Raw genomic sequence first — 23,315 nt, forward strand, 5'->3', positions numbered from 1 at the left:
ATTTGATTTACATTACATCAAGGGAAATCAAGAGCAATGATTATACTGCATCGATATCAAAATAATTACTAAACCAGCAAACAAAAGTCAAATAAATTAGATGCATGACATTAAATCCGAATAGTTATTTTTAATTATAACATACTTTTCTACTTTAATAGTTTCACATATTATTAACAACTGTAACAAAAAACTATTCAAATATATTTGTAATATGATTATATTGATGTTATCAAACTATCAACGAAAAATCTAATATATTAAAGTAACATCGCTTTTTTTTATTAGATTTTTTTGTAAAGGTGACATAAATCGCAACTTTTTTAGCAACTCATATATTTGTGAAATATATATATAATTTTTTTTATTTATTTTTTTTATTAATAAAATTAGTCATCAATTAATATAACAGTGCTAACGATATTTTAATTGATATAAAAAATTATTTTATGTAATACTGCAAAAAAATCAAACAGTAATAGTTATTTGGCAAAAAAAAATACAATTTCTAATATACACATCGGTGGACAATTATTTTACTTTACCTTCTTCATAAGAAAACTGGGCTCGTAAAACGGTTGATTAATGAATAACTTAGCTCAATGGTTTTTTTTGTTTTTTTTTATAATTGACCTAAATTATAAACGGTAAAATGTTTTATTTTTTGGAGATATACATTTTTTTAAACTCCTACTATCACCAAAATAATCACAGAAATATTTCAAATTAAGTAAAAATAATGCTGAAAATTTTAAGAAAAGGTTAATTACATCATTTTTGTAATCGTTTTGTAAAATTTGTGTAAATCCATTCGTAAACCCTTGTTTTCCTTCAATTTAACTGACGCGAGTTTAACTATTTTAACAAGCTATTATTTTATAAAAGAATATAAAACCAGATTTTTGAATTTTTATCACAAAAAAAGACTTTATTCAAATTATTTTTTTTAAATTTTGAAAATTTTAAAATAAACTATTAGTCAAAAATAAATAATTTTATCAAAAAATCCCTGAATAAGAAGAATTAAGCTTAAAACAGATTGTATGGCTTAAATCATTTTTAGTTTCTAAGAAAAAACAAAAACTTTTTTTTAACAATACAGGGTTTCATCTTGTAAAACAGTTTATCGTACTATGTTGAAACTTCAAAGATTCAAAGAATAAAAAAAATCGTTTGGAATTAGTAAGGATTTGCTCTACGTACATTATGTGTTTCAACAGGATATTTATAAATACTAAAATTTTAAATGTTAATTCTAATTAGCTGTGGCGAACGAATAATTTTTTTAACAGAGTTAGTATTATAAGTAATGCAACGTAGTCGTGTATAACATTCGGGTTTAGAGAAAACATATAGGATGAAAAAGTAGTGCAAGTGGGTAAGTGGAAAGAGTCAATTATTGAAGAAGGGAGGAAGAGAGAGTATGTGTGCAACAGGTTTAAAAAGAAATACCCTTAGTAAAAGTTCTCTCAGTGAAAGCAGTAACAAAGCAGAGACGTTTTGAGATTTCCTTAACGATGTTCACAAAGAGTGGATTCACTGCGGTCGGTATCAGCTTAAATTAACTTTTCAAGCATAAATATTCCATTTAAAAAGGAACATCAATATTATTTAATTAATCATTTTGCTGTACTTTTTTCTTTTTATAATCCCTTTTCATGTTCATACTATCTATTTTTTTTTGTAAAAAATCTTTCTTTTTGCTCTTTTAACTGAATTTTTTCCAAGAATCTTTATCTTACAATTCCATTTTAAACGACAAATATTTTGATCTAAAAATAATAGTAACATTTTCTAGAAAAAAATTATAAAATCGTTTAATTCATAGAAATACATTTTCAGTAATTCCTGTGTTATTCATAAAACGCACAAAGAGATAAAATAAGTAACATAATATCTTAATTAATTTAATCTTTTTATTTTATATATTTATAATGGATGTGATTTTTTCTTAAGATGATTCAATTTTCGTTTAGTATTTACATACAAATTTGCATCTTGTCGGCTCTATTGAATGGATACTACATATATAATATATTATATTCCACAGAAAGACAAACATTAGTTTATTGTTTTATGCTATCTCTCGTAGTTTTTTAAGGTTGTGTTGCATATAAAGCATCTAAGATATAAGCGGCATTGTTTTCTATAAGAGTAATATATTCTGTAGCTGTAGTGAACAAACTGTCAATTTTTACTAATAAGAGCAAATATCACTTAATTTCAGAAGCTTTAAGCTTTATCAACAATAAATTTCGTTAGTGGTTTTTTATTGTTTATTCTTTTACTGTAAGCGAATTAGGTTATAAATTATTTCATAATTTAATAGGTCGGGGAATGAACGATCAAAGTCACAAAATACAAATTATACAAAAGAGAAAATTTCCAATTCTATCACTTTCTTCATATAAATTTAACACATTTTGATTTCTTTCTTTTAATCTTTATATAATTTCATACTGGTAGGAGTAATTTCGTTAAATTATATCTTGTGAGACCAACGTTACGTAAATTTTGGAATTTTTTTGTCTTATATTCTGATCTTAAGTTTTTAATTTATTTTTTATAATAACAAATCAAATTTGAATAAAATATTGTTCATTTCAAATTTATACAATTAGTAAAACTTCAATTTATTTAAACATGGTGGTAAAAAGTACATTTTACTACATTTAATAATGATTTAAACAAAATTTCAGGTTTGAAGGCGAATGAATTTGTTTTAACACTAATAAACTCAAACCAAATAACGAATAACAAAATAATGAATATAAGAACAACTTAAAATATTCATATAATATAAATATTGCAAAGTTCACACTAAACCTTTAATCACAACTTTTAAAAATCATCTTTTAGATCTAATGGGATACTAACTGAGTGGAATTGGTTGCTTCTACTGACAAGCTACAAAATGAATCGTTTATCTGAGGAGAACAAAATCTCTTTAAAGGTTGATTCTCAACATATTTATCTACCGGTATCGGTAGTCGATCGACATATACAAAAAGTAGGTGACGAATCTAGTGCTAGAGCAGTCCGCATTTCTAAAGCTTTTATTTCTTTGATTGTCTTGCGCAAAAAGGAGCTGTTGTAGTCTTCTATATGGCCCACAACATTATTTTATTCTGAAGTATCTTCGATACTAACCGATAAAAGTCATAAAACTCAAGTCGATAAAACTCTTTAGTTTTAACCTTGCAAAAAGTTAAGCGTCACCATAAATAAAATATTATAATTTTTATCGTCTAATTTACCCTTCAAAGCTTCAGTTGCATTTTCCAATACCGTAGTTAAATACTTTTATAGCAAATCTTTCACAGCTTAAGATTCTACTTTGAATACATTAGTTAATTCTTGGTTTCATACTGACTCCTTCAAATTAATAAATACTGCTTGTAATAGAGTAGTTAATTGCTGGTTTCATACAGACTCCTTCAAGGCATCAGATACTACTTGCAATACAGAGTTTTACTGCTCGTTTTATTCAAACTCCTTCAGGGAATAGATGGAACTTGAGGTACATTACTTAATTGCTGCTTTTACAGAGTACAAATGCAGTTTGTGATACATTAAAATACTTAAATTTTATTTTAATTAAAGTTCTATAGTAATTATGAAGCTCGGCATATTTATGAAGCAAAATTCTGTATAAGCCGAAACATAAGGTTATCATTCTCCAACCTCGATGATAGGCTTTCTGGTTACATCCAGAACGTTCTGGGTTTGAATCCAAGTTACCCTTGCAAAATTATAATCGCTACAAAACTAAGCTCATCCATTAAAAACAAATAAATTAAAATATTTAAACATAAATCTAAAACATATATGTACGAGTATATATACTGTACAGGTGCAAGGACATGATCTACTGGTGAAGATAATAAGAAATGTTTATATAATTATATGTCTTGAGCGCTTTGTTTTCGAATTAGGCTAGTGAAAGATTTCGCCCGGATTTCAGCTCTTCTAATAAAAAGAAATCCTACTGTAATTTTTAAGGCTCAAATTAAGGAGTAAATTTGATGGGGGTCTTATGTAATATGAGCTGAGAAACAGGATAAATACTGTATCTCCACTAGTTTTTAAGATATCTGACGTAAAACACAAAACTCGGTGTCCAAAAACAAGATTTTTTTAGATTTGTATTACAATAGATTTGATAAATGACTTATAAATGCGGAAGATTTAGCAACAAAACTTTTTAGAAAATTTAATTCTGAGAAAATTAATGCAAATACAGCTGATTAAAAAAGTAAATAAAAATTTTTCAAAAACGTTTTTTTACTTAAGCAAAAGAGACAAAAATAGACAGAAATTAGTATTATCCTTCTTCTACCTAATAAACATTCTTTTTAAAAACAAACACGCTAATTACTAAAAATAATTTTAAAAGAAACAGAAAGATTTATAAAACAATATTTAGGCTATGTATATTGAATAATTTGCACAGGTAAAACGAAATAATTACGTAAAATACTAAATTGAAATGCATGTTACTTTAAAAAGATTTTTTATTTTTTATTTATTGTTCAGGTTGGAAATACTAACAGTCGATCAACAATGTAAAATGTGTTTTTCGTTTGAATCTGTTGTCATAAATTATCATACAGATAAAGGAGGTATAGTGTTATCATATCATAGTGTAAAAATGACGTTTCAATTTTCTAACGAGGAATATGCCGATATACATTTTGTTTATGGATTTAGTAACGGAAATTCTGAAGCTGCTCGGCATGAATATGAGGAGAAATTTCCTGAAGGCGGATTCCAAATATGAAGACTTTGTCTTCAGTGTACCAGAATTTACGAACAAAAGGCACATTTCCAACGTGTTCGTTTTCTGCTGAATGCCAAGTAAATTACAGTGTTAATGATGTACATCGTGCGATTCAGCATATTCAGCGTAACCCACGCTCAAGTAAAAGGTGAATTTCATCACGCACTGGTTTGTCAAAAAAAAAAAGTGTGACGCATCCAGCAGAAAGAAAATCTTTCTTTTTCACGCCTGCAAAAGGTTCAAAATTTACAACCAACAGATTACCCCCAGCGGTTAAACATGTTTCGTTAGCTTCTATACAACGGGGACAAGGTAAATTCTATTTTATTTATTGATGAAACCACTTTTACGATAAACGGAGTCTTCAATCGCAAAAATATTCATTTATGGCACGAAGACAATCCAAATGCTGCTGTGGAAACTAGATTCCAACACAGATTTCACATTAATGTTTGGTGTGGTATTATTTATGACAAAATTCTGGTACCAATTGTTTTCAGTGAAAACCTTACGGAAAATGCATACGTTTATTTGTTGAAAAGCAATTTTCCGGCTTTTTGAAGAATGTACCTTTACAAACTAGATTGCAAATGATTTTCCAGCTCGATGGTGCAACGCCACATTTTTCTTTATTAGCCAGAAATCACTTAAATGCTAATTTCTTAAATTGGACTGGACCTAGTAGACCAATCGATTGGCCCACCACGATCACCTGACTAAACGCCACTAGATTACTTCATTTGAGGCCATATGAAAACGACAGTATACCAACAAAGGGTTAATATTAAAGAGGAATTACTCATTAAAATATGAAATGCTATTGAATTTGTACGAAACGATCCAGAGGTGATACTTAAAGCCACCGGAAATATTTTACCGTGAATATTTTAGTGCTATGCACATTGCTAAGGAGGGAATTTTGAACAATTACTGTACCTGAGGTTTTTATTATGTTATCATTTCATGTATTTTATTTTTTCTGTTTTGCTATATTAAGAATAATGTTTATTAGGTACAGAAAGAATAATACTAATTTCTGTCTATTTTTCGTCTGTTTTGCTTCAATAAAACCGATTTTTAAAAGTTTTTATTTTACTATATTTGCATTAATTTCTTCAGAATTAAATTCTCTACAAGTTTTTTTTACTAAACCTTTCGCATCTATAATTCATTTAACAAAGCTATTATACTAAAAACCTAAAAACAACTTGTTTTTCGACACCGAGCTTTGTGTTTTACGTCGGATATCTTAAAAACTACTTCAGTTACAGTTTTAGGGCCTGTTTAATCCTCTTTCCCAGCTCATATTACATAAGAAACCATCAACTTTACTCCTTAATTTGAGTCTCAAAAATTACAGTAGTATTCCTTTTTATTAGAATAGCTGAAATCCGGGCAAAATCTTTCGCTAGCCGTAACTCGAAAACAAAGCGTTTTCATACTTATGTTTATATGAAATTTTTACCAGTAGAACATGTCCTGAAAGTTTCTCCGTTTCTTAGTAGGACACTTGTAAAATAAATATATATATGAACTACGTTTATATAATTACATTGGACGTAAAAACTAATTAAAACATAATGACAAAATTACTGGCATCTTGATCAGTAATATTACAATACTGAGCGGACGTTATTCGTTATTTCATTATATTCCTTAGACTACGATAGTTATTTTAATAAAAGGTTTTTATTTTTGACCAAAATGTTTTTTCTACCCTTTTACTAGTTTTACATAAGTAAACGTAGTGTAGTGTAGTAAACAAAGATGTGATGTCATTCACATCTGAATTTGATTTTTTTGGAACTGTGATGATTTTTCCAATACTCTAACTTATAATTTAATTGGTTGAACTAAATAAATATAATTATTAAGATATCATAATATAAGATAAAATATTACGCATATTATTGCTATAATTATTATACTCGTAAATTGATGACTTGGTTTGTCATTTTTTATAGTATTTTTGTATTACTTTATAAATTTTTTTTTTTATTTTCTTTTCTTCTTTTTATTTGTTTTGTGATCTATATAGGTCAGTTGGCACCCTACTCATCAGAGTGGTATAATTTGTTTGATTTTATTTTTATTTTTCAAGGTAAAACGTTTAATATAATTTCTTTTTTTTGTATACTAGAGAACTTCTCCAAGCATTTTTGGTAGTTTTAAAAGCAAATTATAAAAAAAAAATCATTTTTTAAAAAAGTTCTTAATTTTGTGTTAATAGATACTTAAACTTATTTTTTAACTGAATTTTTTTTTTATGAAAAATTGATTTTAGAAATTATTAAAATATGAATTACAATCGTTCGAGATTTAGCGCGGAATAATTTTTTTTTTTTTTGTCTTCAGTCATTTGACTGGTTTGATGCAGCTCTCCAAGATTCCCTATCTAGTGCTAGTCGTTTCATTTCAGTATACCCTCTACATCCTACATCCCCAACAATTTGTTTTACATACTCCAAACGTGGCCTGCCTACACAATTTTTCCCTTCTACCTGTCCTTCCAATATTAAAGCGACTATTCCAGGATGCCTTAGTATGTGGCCTATAAGTCTGTCTCTTCTTTTAACTAAAAAGAATTTTTACTTTTAACTAAAAGTAGCATTTTTCCAAATGCTACTTTCTTCATCTATTTGCCGCAATACCTCTTCATTTGTCACTTTATCCACCCATCTGATTTTTAACATTCTCCTATAGCACCACATTTCAAAATCTTTTCTTCTCAGATACTCCGATTGTCCAAGTTTCACTTCCATATAAAGCGACACTCCAAGCATACACTTTCAAAAATCTTTTCCTGACATTTAAATTAATTTTTGATGTAAACAAATTATATTTCTTACTGAAGGCTCGTTTAGGTTGTGCTATTCGGCATTTTATATCGCTCCTGCTTCGTCCATCTTTAGTAATTTTACTTCCCAAATAACAAAATTCTTCTACCTCCATAATCTTTTCTCCTCCTATTTTCACATTCAGTGGTCCATCTTTGTTATTTCTACTACATCTCATTACTTTTGTTTTGTTCTTGTTTATTTTCATGCGATAGTTTTTGCGTAGGACTTCATCTATGCCGTTCATTGTTTCTTCTAAATCCTTTTTACTCGGAATAATTATATTAAAATAATTAATATTAGTTTCTTTTTTGTTTTTTTTTGTTTTTTTTAAATAGGATTATTTTTTTTAATGCAGAATCTGTTGAAGTAATTTTTTTATAATATCTCTCTTAGCATATCGTAAAATTTGTTTTTCTAATTCACATTGTCAGATTTTTTTATACGGAATTTCTTTATACGTATTTATACGGAAGATATTACGATTACTTACATATAAACTTCAGCTATGCAGCAAGATCAAATTGAGTAATCGTTTCGCGAAAATTTTCAAATTTTATAAGAGAAAAGGTGATGAAAAAATCTTGAAACATGTGTTACTTTTACATACGAGACAACTTTTTTTTTAATGGTTACGTAAATCGGCATACGTATTGGATTTAAGAGTCAGAAAAACCAAGTCACTGAATTCGGTTGAGATTCTCCGAAACGGCAATTATGGTTATAGAAACTTAGCGTCGTTTTTTTCTAAAGAAAACAATATTAGTTTGAATTCTAGATATTTAGACATAATTTTGCTATTTTCTTTTCTGTAAATTGATGAAAATTACGATCAAGTTTTGTAACAACAAAATGAAGTACAACCAATTTCTACTTGCAGATTAAAAACATATCTGACGAAAAGTTTTATAATCAACGGATTGATAGGGATTACTTCCTACCCGTGCAAAGTCCAGGTCTCACACCTTTGAATTCTTTCTGGGACGTACAAAAAAACATCGTTTATTCTATAATACTTCATGATTAAAACCACTTGCGTCAAATAATAAAGAAACCTTTTGTCACGATCATACCGGAAAAGATGGTTAGTTAATATTTCAGTTAATATGTTAATATGATAATCAGTTAATATGGATAGACATGGAGTATGATTTAGCTTTTTCTAGCGTTAAAAAAATGCTGGCTACATAGAACACAAAGATAACGAATCTAAATTTGTTTTATAAAATAAGAAATTCTAGTTACATCAAGTAAATAGCTACCTCAGCACCAAAAATAGTGATTCTTTTTCAAAAAAAATCTGTACTTTATGTAAAGCTAAGTATATAAATACAAAAACAAAACCGGCTCAAGTCGGTGGAAACTCGTCAGATTTCAAAATTTGTTTCCGAAGAAAGTCGTTAAAAATAATTTTACTTGTCCCTTAAAATATTAATACTTGTATAATCACGTCAGTTAGTATATCATAAAAAAAAAAACTTTCCAACCAGAAAATCAGAACCTCGTACAAAACAAGAATCGATGAATATTACCTGCAAAAGACTGTAGAAATTTCATAACATTTTTATTTTATATCATTAAGCGATTTTTTCTAACATGTTTTGCTGGGTGAATAAATAAATGCTAAAAAGTTATTTCTCGTGTAAAAATGTTTTCTTCCTAAAAGTACTTACCATAGATTAAGGCTAAGATTTAAAACGGGTTTAAAATAAATCCATTTTGAAAGTTCCTAAACCGTTTCAACAAATCCTGTTTTGTTTAAACATTTTATTTTTTCATAAAATTTATTTGATATTAATAAAATCTAAATCAAGAATTTCAAAACGTACTTTGTGCGATATAAACAGCTTTATATTTTTTTAAAAATAATCACAACTTAAGTAAACGAATAATTCTCAAGTACATATTATAAAGTACTCTCTTCCTATATTAATAATATATATTAAAAAAAAAAATTGTGAATGATCAATCATATACTTCTTAAATAAACGTTGTAATAAAAATAAATAATACGCATCTATATCACTCTTATAATTAGAATCCATAAATTTGTAGCAAGATTATAATTATATGTTCAGAAAAAATGAAATTAATCTATTTAATAAAGTAAGTAAAGATATAAAAAAAATAATGAATGTACAAACTTCTGCTTTTCTTATTATTTTCGTATTCAATTAAATTCCTTACCCAATACGATGCAGTAAGTAGAATTCGTCTGTAGATAGCAGTAAATAATTACATAAACTTCAGGTACGATTATATAAATTAAATTTAACTTATTTGTTTTCATATTTTAGTAATTAACGAAAAGGGTTATAGTATTTTAAAATAATTATTTTCTTTATTTACATTTACTTTTGGTTACACGTTTTCTTTCATTATAATTTCATTTTTATATAAAACAAAAAAAAAATGTGTGTAATATCATGCCAAAAGGAAGAATGTAATATGCAGTAGTAAAGCAACAGTGAACAAAAAGGTAGAAGGGAAAGTATGATGAACGAAGTGCCAAAAGAAGACAGATAAAAGTAATGAAAAATCTCGACGATTGTGGAAGGAGAATTGTAAGAATAAGACGTGGAAGGAAGGAAGGAATATCTTTTGTTCTCGGTCTTAACTCGCCCGAGGCTGGATGAATATAGAATTGAAGCTGGAAAAATGGTAAGGGTGCGACCATTAGGCACAGATAGCACACCGTGCCGTTTTATTCATAACTCTCTCGCTTTCTTTTTCAACTCCTTCTTCGAACCGAGATCGCATCTAGTACGTGACGACTCAATAACCCTTCTGATACCTTCTTAAGGCCGCTTGCACATTTACAAATCCTGTACTACAACTGCTTAAAAAAAGCTCTACCGAATTCAACTTAAATATGTTTTATATACTGTACATATAACGTTATATAGCCTGTATATGCAGACACACATCCAAATAAAAACGCATAGCATATTAAGAAGAAAAAGCAAGACCATAAGAAAGAACCGATATTTTGTTTATTTCAAAATGTATTTAATGTATACATTTCAAGAGAAATAACGGTTGTTTTTTTTTTATTTTTCAGTTAAGCGATACGCTAGAGAAAAATTCTAAACTGTAACCAAGTTTCCTTCTTTAACTATTATTTAAGAACGATGTCGTATAAGATTATTTCAGATCAAGAAATAAAACGAACAGATATTTCTGCTATACTCGATTATATTTGATAGCGCGAGTGATATAGATAACCGAATTGTTCTCGTCCTGCAAAACAAAACACCAAAAAAGATTGTTCTATTAATAATTTCTATCAAACAAAAGAATATTAAAGATTGTTTGTACGTGCGTAAAAGTTACTGAATCTAGGTAGTTTATGATCCAGAGTGTACAATTACATGATCGGATGAATTTCATGTTATTTATGGGAGAAGTTAAATAAATTAAAATAAAATTTACAAAGGCTGTGTGTATTTTTAAATCGGGACTGTTTGTATAGCTAGACTTCTGGATCAAACTTCCATCATTTTTTTCTAATGAATAAGCCTGAGTTTGAATCGGAGTAATACAAATCTCATTTAGAAATGATGTACCGGTCGCGGTTGACCGAATGGATATCCCACAGCATCCTCCCAGTAGACAAGAATCGATATATGTTAAAGTATTTATTAAAACTAGCGTATGAGTTTTATTACACTGTAAAATTTACACTTTAAAAAAGCTGTGAACATAGATATTTTTAAAGTTAAAAAAGCTATTTAGAATAAAATAGAATTTAAATTGTTTTTTAGAACTTCTTATACTTATTTAAAACGACATATACAGAGCTAGTCAAAAGTATGGAAACCCCTCAGCAACTTCAACCCCTCAACCCCTTCTTGGGTTTCGGCCCAGGGGTTATAACTCAAATATTTTAAACGGTAACACCCTTTGTGTGATAAATCGTTTTAAATGTCTCTTTAGGACAAGAAAAATGGTATAAATAAAACGTTGATAAGATGTCTGTACCCAAAAATGACGGCGGGATATATTTTTGATTTTGAAAATTAATAATTTTGTCGTTAAAACAATAAAATTTTATAAAAAGAAATTAAACTGAATTAAATTAAAGTTTATTTTTAAATTTAAATTTAAAGTTAAAACATTTTTTTTTTAATTATTTTTTAACACAAAAAATTGCTTTTATTCTAATTTAATGAATAATAAATAAAAATATTGTGATCTAATCGTGCTGATAAGCTGATCATTGATATCTCTTATCATTCTTGAAAAAATGAAACTTACTACATTGTTGTGTAATATTCTATTTAGAATGTTTCATTACTACACTGCTAGTTTCTTATGAGAATTTATTGTGATCGGTTGGCTAACTGATTTTGTATACCTTTCCTCATTTGTAAGCCACTTTTGTCGTTTTCATTGTTTTACCTTTTTTACTTAATTAGTTTTATCTGTGCTACCTGCTAAGATTGCTATCAATATGTCACTTTGTTAACAAGAGAAGGTCACACTTTTAATGATGAGGGTCTTTGATGATATAGATAGGTCGTACAATGAAGTTAGTGAATTGTTCAATGCAACATTTAATAATCGTAACCCTATTTCATTAGGTAGTGTCAAAAACCATAAAACGATTTGAAGAAACACGGAGTATTAATAATAGAGGAAAACCAGGGAGGCCTAAATCTGCAACAAGTAATAACAAATCGTTAGAAATTATGCAAGAATTTATTGAGAATTCCTATTCATCTACTCGGACAGCAACACGAGAGCATAACATTAGCCAAAGTTCAGCGACTCCAGTATTATAAAGTGAAAAACCCTTCAAAATTCGTGTGATGCATTAACTTAATGAAAATGACTATGATCGAAGAATTGAGTTCTGCGAAATTACGATGAACAATATTTGTGCATATCCTAATTTATTAACTAACATAGTTTTTTGTGATGAGGCCACATTTTGTTTTAAATGGCAATATAGATCGCCATAATTGTCGATACTGGACTGATATTCATCCACACTGGTATCGTAAGGCGCATACACAACATCCAGTCAAAGTAAATGTACGGGTAGGTAATGTTGGTGGACCATTGATAGAGCCTACATTTATTGACGGAAATTTAAATGCGGTGAAATACGAGGCTTTGCTTTACGACCATATCAATCCAAACATTTAAAACGATGTTGGCTACAACGTCTTAAATATTTGGTTTCAACAAAATGGCGACCCGCATCATTTTGCTTTTCAGATAGGTGAAATTTTAAATGTATTTTTCCGGAAGATGGATTGGCCGAAGGGGTCAAATTAAATGCTCAGTGAGATCACCTGACTTGTCACCATTGGATTACTGTTCATGGAGCCACTTAAAATCATAATTAAAATCACTTTATCATAATAAGCCCAAAGATATCGATTATTTACAAAATAAAATTCGAAAATCAGCACAAAGTATCACTAGGGAATCATTGAATAGCGCAATATCATTCTTTTACAACCGATTGTCAAACAGGAGGAGGACATTTTGAACATTTATTAAAATTAAATGTAAGTAAATAAGCAAACATAATGCTTAAATTTTTTTTTTATTAATTTATTCGATAATATCCATTTAATTTAATCTATATAAATTTATTTATTTGCGACAACAATTTCTTAAATTATCAATGTAATTTTTCTTCAAAATCCAAAATTTGTCCAGCTACCATTTTGATTACAGACATCGTATCAACTTTTTATTTACACCACTTTTTTTTTGTTTTCAAGAAATCATTAAAATTATGTACACAAAGAGTTTTACTCTAAAATATTTGAGTTACAACCTCTAAGAGGCCAACCTCCAAGAAGGGATTGAAATTTTATTTCTCGTTAAAAGGTAAAGTAGTTGACCAGTACCTTATCCTAAAAGTTACAGCATTCTATCTGGAACGGTTTTAAAGTTTTTGAGGGGTTTCCATACTTTTAACTAACTCTGTGGGTGTATATATAAATATATGAATATTAACTTAAATGTAATTTATTTAAGTTTATTTTCCTCTTAATTGGATATAATTAAATTTTAAAAAAAACATATTTTACTGAAAAATATTACCTTTATTAATTTCTTGAGTTAACCGATCGACTATACAAACTTATAAATTAAATGCACAACGTTTCACTTAGAATTCTCTAATCTTCCTTAGGTGACAACACACATATCATACAAAATTCTCTCACACATTCTTCATACATCTACTACTTACATCTTAATTACTTACTCTTACATACTGAAGTATGTAAGAGAATTCTGTATGATGTGTGTATGAATGTGTATTGTCACCTGAGGAAGCTTAGAGAATTCCAAGTGAAACATTGCGTATTTAATTTACAAATGTGTATAGTTGAGAACGAGTTGACATCCAGAACAGAACGCAGTGTGAAGCGTGTATAGTTGATTGGTTAATCCAAGAAATTAATAAAGGTAATATTTTTAAGTAAAATATGTTTTTTTATAAAAAAAAAAGATTTCTATAAACTGAATACACACCTACATATTTCTGTAATTTTTTTTTAGCCGATTTAAAATCAGAACAGTCGTTTTAACACTACTATCAGCAGTATTATTAATATAAAATAATTAAAGCATTTTCTGCAGTAATTGATATCTAAAAATATTATACAATAGGGGTTTTATAATTTCCTGTTAAAAACATATTTTTTTTAAATCACCAAAAGATAAACAGTGAAGGTTTTTATCTAAAAAATATTGAAGAGAAATAGACTTACATGATAAATAGATAGTATAAATGAAATATCAGTTGAGACATTTTCAAAATGTAGTCGTGAGAAATAAATAAAATTAAGTGGGTCCTTAAAATGCTGCATTTATTTCGACCTGTATGTAATTTTTATTACGGTTCAAACATTATTTACACGTAATATACAGATTTTAAAGACTGTTTTTTTTTTTATTTTTAGATGTTCCTCCAGTGATCTTGTACCAATTTACCTCGATATTTAACAAAAAATTTCTTCTTTACATATAAGTTCTGCGGATTTTTTAATTGTTTTTATTTTCATCATACTGAACATTGGACTATTATAAAAAATTATAATTTTTATAATTATATACAGTTTGAAGTCGTTTCTGAAGTATTTTTACTAGACATTACAAGAAAATTAATTGAAAAAATTTATACAATAAAAAAATACATATTCCTTATTCCAGACAGCCTAAGCTCCCTCGTTAATTATTAGTTATTTAACGTCATTTCTCTGCAATTGTTTTCTCATTTTCATTAAGATGTAAATTTCTTCCCTTCTTCGTTTCTTGCAAACGAATTTTTTTATACAAACAGATCTTTTGTTGTTCTATTTATATTCTAAATAAAAATGAGGCTAAATAATTTAGTCTTAAATTAATTAATTTTTTTTTTAACGGCAAGATGAAAACCCAAAAAAGAAAAAAAGAAAACTTCTTTAATTCTTCTTCAAATTTCGTTTTTTAAAGTCGGTGCTATATATACTACCCATAATTTTGTGTTAAAGAAAGTATTTTTTTTACTTATAATATTATATTTAATCAAAATATAAAATTTAGGGTAATCATAAAAATTACTCTTTTATTCAGCATCAAAATTGGTAAAGAGATGGAAATAATTGTTATTTTTTGAAAATATTTAATTCAAATAAAATTTATTAGAAAATGTAAATTTCTAAATGAAAATCCTTAAATAGTTTCATACTTCAAACCAAAATATTGAGGCTTTTTTACATAAATGAAAAAAAAGAAAGATTTTAAGTTAAGAGTATTAGTATAGCATTGAGTTTTTACCATAGTACATGTTTCAACGTTTATGATATTTTTAAATTTAAAGACGCCAATCATTTAAAAATTATAAATATAAAATATCGTGAAATATTTTAATAATATTATTTAATAAATAGACCAAATTATATATAAATCTGGCATCCTGATACAAGCAAAATGTATAATTAAATCCCTCTAAGATAAGCATCCGATTTTTCTTATAAAGGTAACATTTATTATATCAGCGCCATTCAAACGCATAAATATGGAAAATTTAATCATAAACGCAAGAAAAGAGCTAAAAATATTGTGTACAGTCAAATATTCTGAATTGTAACGAATATACGAATAAATTTATTTCTGAAAATCAAAAAATTATGACTCGTACATTATTTTTATCTACAAATAACAATTTTGTAAAATTTGTATGTTATCGGTAATTACTAACAATTAGGGATTCACCTTCAATTTTCATAAAATCTGGAATATTCTTTACTTAGGACCTACGTTATTCGTTACAAATGAAATTTTTCGTCGGAAACGCCTTTACCCGAATACAATCCTCTGAAGTTACGCAGTACCCTCACCAAAAATTTGGTAATTTAACACTGCAAAAGTGTAAAATCAATTATGTTCGGCTGAATAATTCGGCTAAGTTTGTCAATTAAGTTAAGAATGAGATTAAATTCACTTGATACTAAATTAATTTAGGAAGTCCAAGTTGCATAATTACCGAGATACTAAATTTGTAATAATGTCTGTTGTAATGATTTTATGTGTGACGGTTGTAAATTATCTTAAAGTAAATTTTTATTAGCATCGGACAGTGATAATTCTTTAAGAAGTTTGTTGTATTACCACAATGTTTTACGGCGTTCTAAAGAAATACCCCGTTTGTGGAAATCAAATGACCCTTAATGAAGAGAATGGTGTTTTTCATTGCACAAAATGTTTTGTAACAGTCGATAGTCGTAAAAGAAGAGCTTTCAAATAGTATTAAAAAATTAGTCAAATTAAAAACAATGTCTTTGAAAATCACAGACTAACAAGACAACAAATTTTCCGATTCGCAGCTTTATTTATTTTAATTAAGCCTCTAAAACAAAATGTTTTTTGCGGTGAAATAAAACTTTCGGCGAACGTGTGTAGATTGGAGCTCTTACGTGAAGTGTGCGTGGAAGAAGTTTCGAAACTGTCAGATGTTATCGGTGGTGTCGGTAAAATTGTAAAAATCGACGAAGGGATTATTGAGCGTGACAGCAAAATGTATTTCATTGTTCAGTGCCCACTCCACATAGTGGGCGCTAATGGGTAGTGAGCATTAACATTACTGACCCGTCATTTTCCTTGGCACAATAATAATTAATGACTGTTGGAAATCCTATAGTTGTTTACAACAAGAAAGATATATTCATTTAACGGTCAACGATTCCTTGAACTTTGTTGACTATGATAAGAAGCACATACACAAACCATTGAAAGGACATAGCAAGAGGTATGCGGAACCAAGATACCATTTAAGTGGTACCATATCGCCGAATTCATCTTTCACAGGTTGCATACTGAATATAAATCACGTACTCTGCCTTATTTAAAGCTATAGGTGACATATATAACTCACCGAGTTGGTATAGTGGTGAACTCGTCGACGAAAATCAGCTGATTTCGAAGTCGAGAGTTCTAAGGTTCAAAAGCTAATAAAGGTTTCCTTTTATACGGATTTGAATATTAGATCGTGGATCGTTCTTTGGTGATTGGGTTTCAATTAACCACAAATCTCAGGAACGGTCGAGCTGAGACTGTACAAGACAGCACTTCATTTACATTCATACATATTATCTTCATTCATCCTCTGAAGTAACACCTTACGGTGATTCCGGGGGCTAAATAGCAAAAGAGAGGTGACATATATAAAGGTGAATATCGACCAGAACTTCTTACACTAACCCTCAACTCCACGATAGTGACACTTCCGAAGAAGATTTTTGAAAAAAATTAATCATGGTAAATCTCTGTCAAACTTATAAATTGCTAATAATTCAACTAAACCGAACTTTAATCTTGACCTAAATCTAACTACGCCCAATTAATTTTTTTTAACCCGAGTTATTAACTCCATAAATAATATATATTGCAATTAACTTAACCCTAACAAATAATATTTAGTGGATCTACCATTCTTAATTTAATTAACAAATGTAACCAAATTATTGAGTCCACAAATGATATATTTTACATTTGTGCAGTGTTAAATTTTGAAATTTCTGGTGAGAGTACTATGTAACTTCCTAGAGACGTAACTCGGGTCAAAGGCGTTCCAACAAAAATGTCAATTGTAACGAATTACTTAGGTCCTAAATAATGTGCATTCCAAATTTCATCAAACTCGAAGGTAAGCCTCCAATTGTATAAAATTAAAAATTTACCATATTATCATTTATTTCAATTAATGAACTTACGTTTTATTAAGCTTCTTTATCTTTTATTAACTATGGTGTATCTGGGTGAATTTTTTCGAAGTTCAGCTGTACATATGTACGAGTATTAAGAGGAACTACGGGAGAGTTTTTTTTAGCAGACTAGCCAAAATCTACATGGAATAAGACCACATTAAGGAAGGGATTAAGGCTAATAGGGGTGAATAAAAAGAGGATCGACCCACAGAGGGACTACAAAACGAGATAAACATAATTCTATGCGAAGGAGTGATTCAGAGTCTCACAAGTAGTGTGCACATCTACCCATTTCTCCGACAGAGTATCTATACACATAACGGCAGCAGCACTTTATGATCAACGATTTAGCATTGACAGACCCAGAGAATTGCCTTATTGTACCAGTATATGCCTCGGCAAATTGCTTTACCTCTAAATACTACCAAGCCATGAGAAAACGCTCAGGCTTATCCGACAAAAATAAATGTCGCCTGACCCTAGGCGATTTTGAGAAGTAACCACTGAAAATAACCGTTAAACTAGACCATCAACAAGATCGCCGCTGAAGGATAAACCTGGCACTAGGTAGAAATATAAATAATTCATAAATTTTTCCGATCAGAGATTTTCATAGTCTTTGTCTAATCTTTGGTCTGGCTAGATTAAAAGCACAGTTGTAATAACTGAAAAACTGAATTCTTTGAAGATCGCTAGGAAAAATTCTTACAGTACAACAAAATAATGATTGAAAAGGCAAGAAAATTACCCGACGGAATATTTTATGAATGCCTTTTCGCAAGAAAACTTATTTTCATTTTATCAATTCGAAACACGTTTGATTTCTCAACGTCAAAGTCCTATGTTTCAAGATAAAGCCAAACAGTAACTGTTACAGAACTGGCTGGACAGCAAAAAACATATTTCTACATAATTTTAATAAAGAAATTATCATGGCTATTTCTGAACATTTACTAAGATCTTACCTTATCCCATGTTGTTCAGGATGGACACATCTCATACTAATATACATACAAGGGGTTATTGAAGCTGAATAAGGTCGCTAAATTAGTATAGTGGATTCTATTTTATAAGGACACAGCTGAACAAAGATTATGAATTACTATAAGCAGTATATTTTACTTATCTGCAGACTGATCCCAGATCTAAGCCTTCCACCATCACTTTCCGACTGATGGTGGAAGGCTGGCCCTCGGAGGTGGGCATCGGGCATCCAACAGAATCGCCGCTGCTGGTTGCCTCCGGGGACACCAGAAGCTGCCACTGGAAGATAACACAGAAGATTCTGGTTGACTCGCGCAGTGATAAGAGGATACTACATAGGTGGTTCCATTCCCAAGTTGTGGGAGGGGGAAGGTTTTTAGTAGGTCCCTGACTGCGGCAGGAAACCCCATACACTCAGCAGTATGGGCTGCTGGGCGTCTGGTTGCAGATTTTACCTCCTCCGACACAAAAAAAAGGAAAAGATCTTCATAGATGTCTGGCTCACAAACAAGGAGAACTAGGTACAAACTGATCCTATTCTTTACTGGTCATGAGTATTTTACAGCATACTTGTGCAGGCAGACACTAGCAGTCTGTAAATGGTTTGAGTGAAGAGTAATATGAACTTGATGTAATAATTAGATTAATATGCATTTTAGCTTGTAATAACAATACATTATTAAACAGATAAGAATCATACCATGAGATTACAATTATAAATGAAATTACAACAATAATATAGTGTATAAATATTAAATTAATCAAAATTATCTTTAAAGAATATCATCATTTAAATTATTTAATTGTTTATTTAAATAATATGATTTATGTAATCTTTAGAAATCGTTTAAAAACATAATTTATGTACAGGTCTTTTTAGTGAACCATTAGCAATGTGAACATCAACAACTCTAACTATATTGTCAGAACCCGGATATAACTGGGTTACAATTCCATGCTTCCATTGCATGGGTGAAGCATTTTCATTGGTGATCAGAAATATATCAACAACAGAAAGGATATGTGAAGGGAAATGCCATTTGCTGTGTTGATGTAGATAATGTAGACAGTCCTTTGACTATTTTCTCCAAATGGATTGTATAAATTTTTGAAGTAGATGCCAATGGCCTAAGCGTGTAATTTCAATGTTTTGATAACTGGGTTCAGGCAAAAACGTAAAAGGACATCCAATAAGAAAGTTTTCTGGTGAAAGTGGTACTGGATCTCTATGGTCTGTGGAAATAGCAAAAATAGGACAAGAGTTGACATACCTTAATTTGTGTCAACACTGTATAAAATTCCTCAAAGTAGAGGATTGTTTTTCCAATTATGCGACATATAGGATATTTGATGCTATTGATTGCGCTTTCCCACAAGTCTTCAAAATGGGGAGAAGAAGGAGGAATAAATGACCAAGTAATTCCTTGTGTAGTTGAAAAGGCTTGAATGTTTGTCTGAATTTAAAAGTTGATACAAGTTGTACAAAATATTTTTAGCAGAATGAAAATTTGTGTCGTTGTCAGAAAAGATTTGAGCATTCCTGCATCAAATGAATCTTTTGAAGGTGGAAATAAATGACTGTGAAGTCAAATCAGAAACTAACTCTGAATAAATAGCCTTAGTAGCTAGACATATAAAAAGCGCTCTATAAGCTTTACTCAATGATTTAGATCTCTTCCCGCCATGACGTACCGTAATTGGGCCACTATAATCTAAGGCACAAGAAAAGAATGTTCAAGAAGGAATCACTGTAACAGATGGTAATTGACCAAGTTGTTAGGATTGAGGTTTTGCATTAAATCTAAAGCAAGTCAAACATTTATGAATGATTGACAAAATGATTATTTTTGCATTTATTAACCAGTACTTCTGATGCAGATAATGATGTGATAATTGTAAACCAGAATGTAAGAGCCTTAAATGTTCAGAACTGATAATTAGTTTTGTAATGTTCGCACTTGGGTCTAGAATAATTGGTTGTTTCATGGTGTTGTAGAAGAGAGCCTTGAAGTCTGCCTCCTACACGGAGTAGACCTAAATCGTCCAAAAAGGGATCTAGCGAACCAAGCTTACTTTGCTTAACAATAACTTGATTATTTTTAAGATTCTTTATCTCATAATATAAATGCATCGATTGTGATTGACATATAAAAAAGTAAAGAGTGTGGTCTAATTCCTTAGTAGTTAGAGTTCAGACAGTTTTGATTTAATATTGTGAAAGAATCTGAAACAGAAGCTTATAAAGTTCATAATAAAGTATGTAAAGATGCCCAATGGCATCAACAAGGTGAGAACCTTAGTGTATAATATAATACAACATTAGATACACATAAAATTAACTTAGGTTTGCGCCTTTCTAATAAACATCAGAATTCAAATTGACATCATTGAATGTAATATTACAATCCTTTGGCCAATGGGAAGAAGATTGTAACAGCCAATGACGACCATGCCACCACAGAGACACATCAAGTAATTTATTTGGTAAACAACCTCTAGAAAATATGTCTGCTGTATTATCAGAGAATTTGATGTAATGCCAATTGGTAAATGTTTTGCTGAATTTCCTGTTTCCTATAAATACCTTCCAATTCGAAGAATGCCCATGAATCCAGCAAAGTGCTATTGTGGAATCTGTGTATCTCATCAAATTGTATCCTTAACGCATTAGGTACCTTCACTAATAAACGTTGAGTTATGAACAACCACAGACTTCAAGTCTGGGTAATGTCATTTGTTTTGTGAGGGCTATTCCTGATTTAGAAGATAGTAAATTAGATGTAATTATATGGTTGGCGAATAAGGTGCATATATAAATGCAACAACCATAGCCCTTAATGAAGGCATTGGAAAATCCAGGCATTTGAACTGAATGAATTTTACTATCATTGTTAGGATAAATAGATCTATATACCTTAAATCATTCAATTAAATGCTACTGATTATACAATGAAAGCCATTGTATTACTAAAGGTTTGGGTAATATTTTGTCCCAATCAATTTTGAGTTGTCATAATAACTGTATAAACTGTTTTTATAAAAATATAATAGAGCCAACAAGTCCTAAAGGATGATATACACCTGCTATGATGGACAAAATATTCCTTTTGGTAAAATTTTTGAATTATTAGAATGAGCGATTTAGAAATTTAGAGTATCTGAATTGTTGTTCCATAGAACTCCTAGAGTACAAATGTTATGTTCTTGCTTAGATAGTATAGATAAATTATGATTATATGTAGAAATGATAGGATTATTAGAAAACCATGTATGAAGTGAAAAACCATACTGTTGTAATAATTTGGAGATGTTGTCTTTTAGTTGAAAAACTTCATTTACGTTGTTTGAACCTGTAATGAGATCATCAACATAGAAATCATTTTTAGTAGTTTTAGAAGCTTGTGGAAAATTATTTTCATTTTCAACTGATATTTGAATGAGACATCTTGTGGCTAAAATGGTGCACAAGAGGTTCCATAAGTTACGGTTCATAGTGGATAATGTTTTATCTCCTGATTTGGGGAATCACGCCAGAGAATCCGTTGTAAATTAGAATCACTAGAATTAACTAGAATCTGTCATTACATTTTTGTTATGTCAGAGGTAATGACATAATTATGGATTTGAAATCTTAACATTATAGAAAATAAGTCTTGTTAGACTACAGGTCTGACTGGTAGAGTATCGTTGACATATAAACCATTAGTGGTTTTAGTTGAATCATCGAAAACCACTCGAAGTTTAGTAGTCAAACTAGTTGATTTAAATCCTGGATGGTGGGGTAAGTAACACACATTTGATTTGTCTATTAGTAAATGATCAGAGTTAAGTAATGACTTGTGACCGAAATCTAAATATTCTTGTATGAAAGTGGAATAGTCACATTTAAAATTGAGATTATTGTTTAGCCTTCTTTCCAATGATAATCTTTGCATTTATGAAAGAATTGACTAGCCTTATATTATCGGGTTTACGTGGTAATGACACTACGAATCTGCCTTGACTGTTTCGAGTAAAATTAAATTGAAAATATTTTTCACATGTACAACTTTCATTAAATGGAATATCAGTATTGATTTCTTCAATCGTCCAAAAGTTCTCAAATACAATTGAAAGATTTGTAGAATCTTTACAAGAAATAAATGATACAATGGTATCATTGCCCTTAGAGTTAATAGGAAAGCAACCATTGAGAATATATCCCAGTTTGGTGTCTTAAAGAGCAGGATATTTAAGATTTCGAACAAATTTTTTAGGTAAAATAAAATTCAAATAAAATCGGGCTCCAATAAGGATATCAATTTCATTTTTTATGTTAAATTTAGGAACTACGAAAAACAGATTAACAATGGCATCAGCAAGGTGAGAACCTTTGTGTATAATGTAATACAACATTAGATACACATAAAATTAACATAGCTTTGCGCCTTTCTAATAAACATTCAGAATTCAAATCGCCATCATTAAATGTAATATTACGAACCATTGGCCAATGGGAAG

General features: G+C 29.5%; 1 long non-coding RNA gene across 1 annotated transcript in view; it reads right to left on the reverse strand.

The window, feature by feature from the left end:
- The window catches only part of LOC142322846 (uncharacterized), a 290,714-nt gene that overhangs the window by 47,002 nt on the left and 220,397 nt on the right, over window positions 1-23,315 (reverse strand). The gene's annotated exons all lie outside the window — the stretch shown is intronic.

This window comes from Lycorma delicatula, chromosome 4, assembly GCF_047948215.1.
Source record: "Lycorma delicatula isolate Av1 chromosome 4, ASM4794821v1, whole genome shotgun sequence".
In the NCBI taxonomy this organism is placed as follows: Eukaryota; Metazoa; Arthropoda; class Insecta; order Hemiptera; family Fulgoridae; genus Lycorma; species Lycorma delicatula.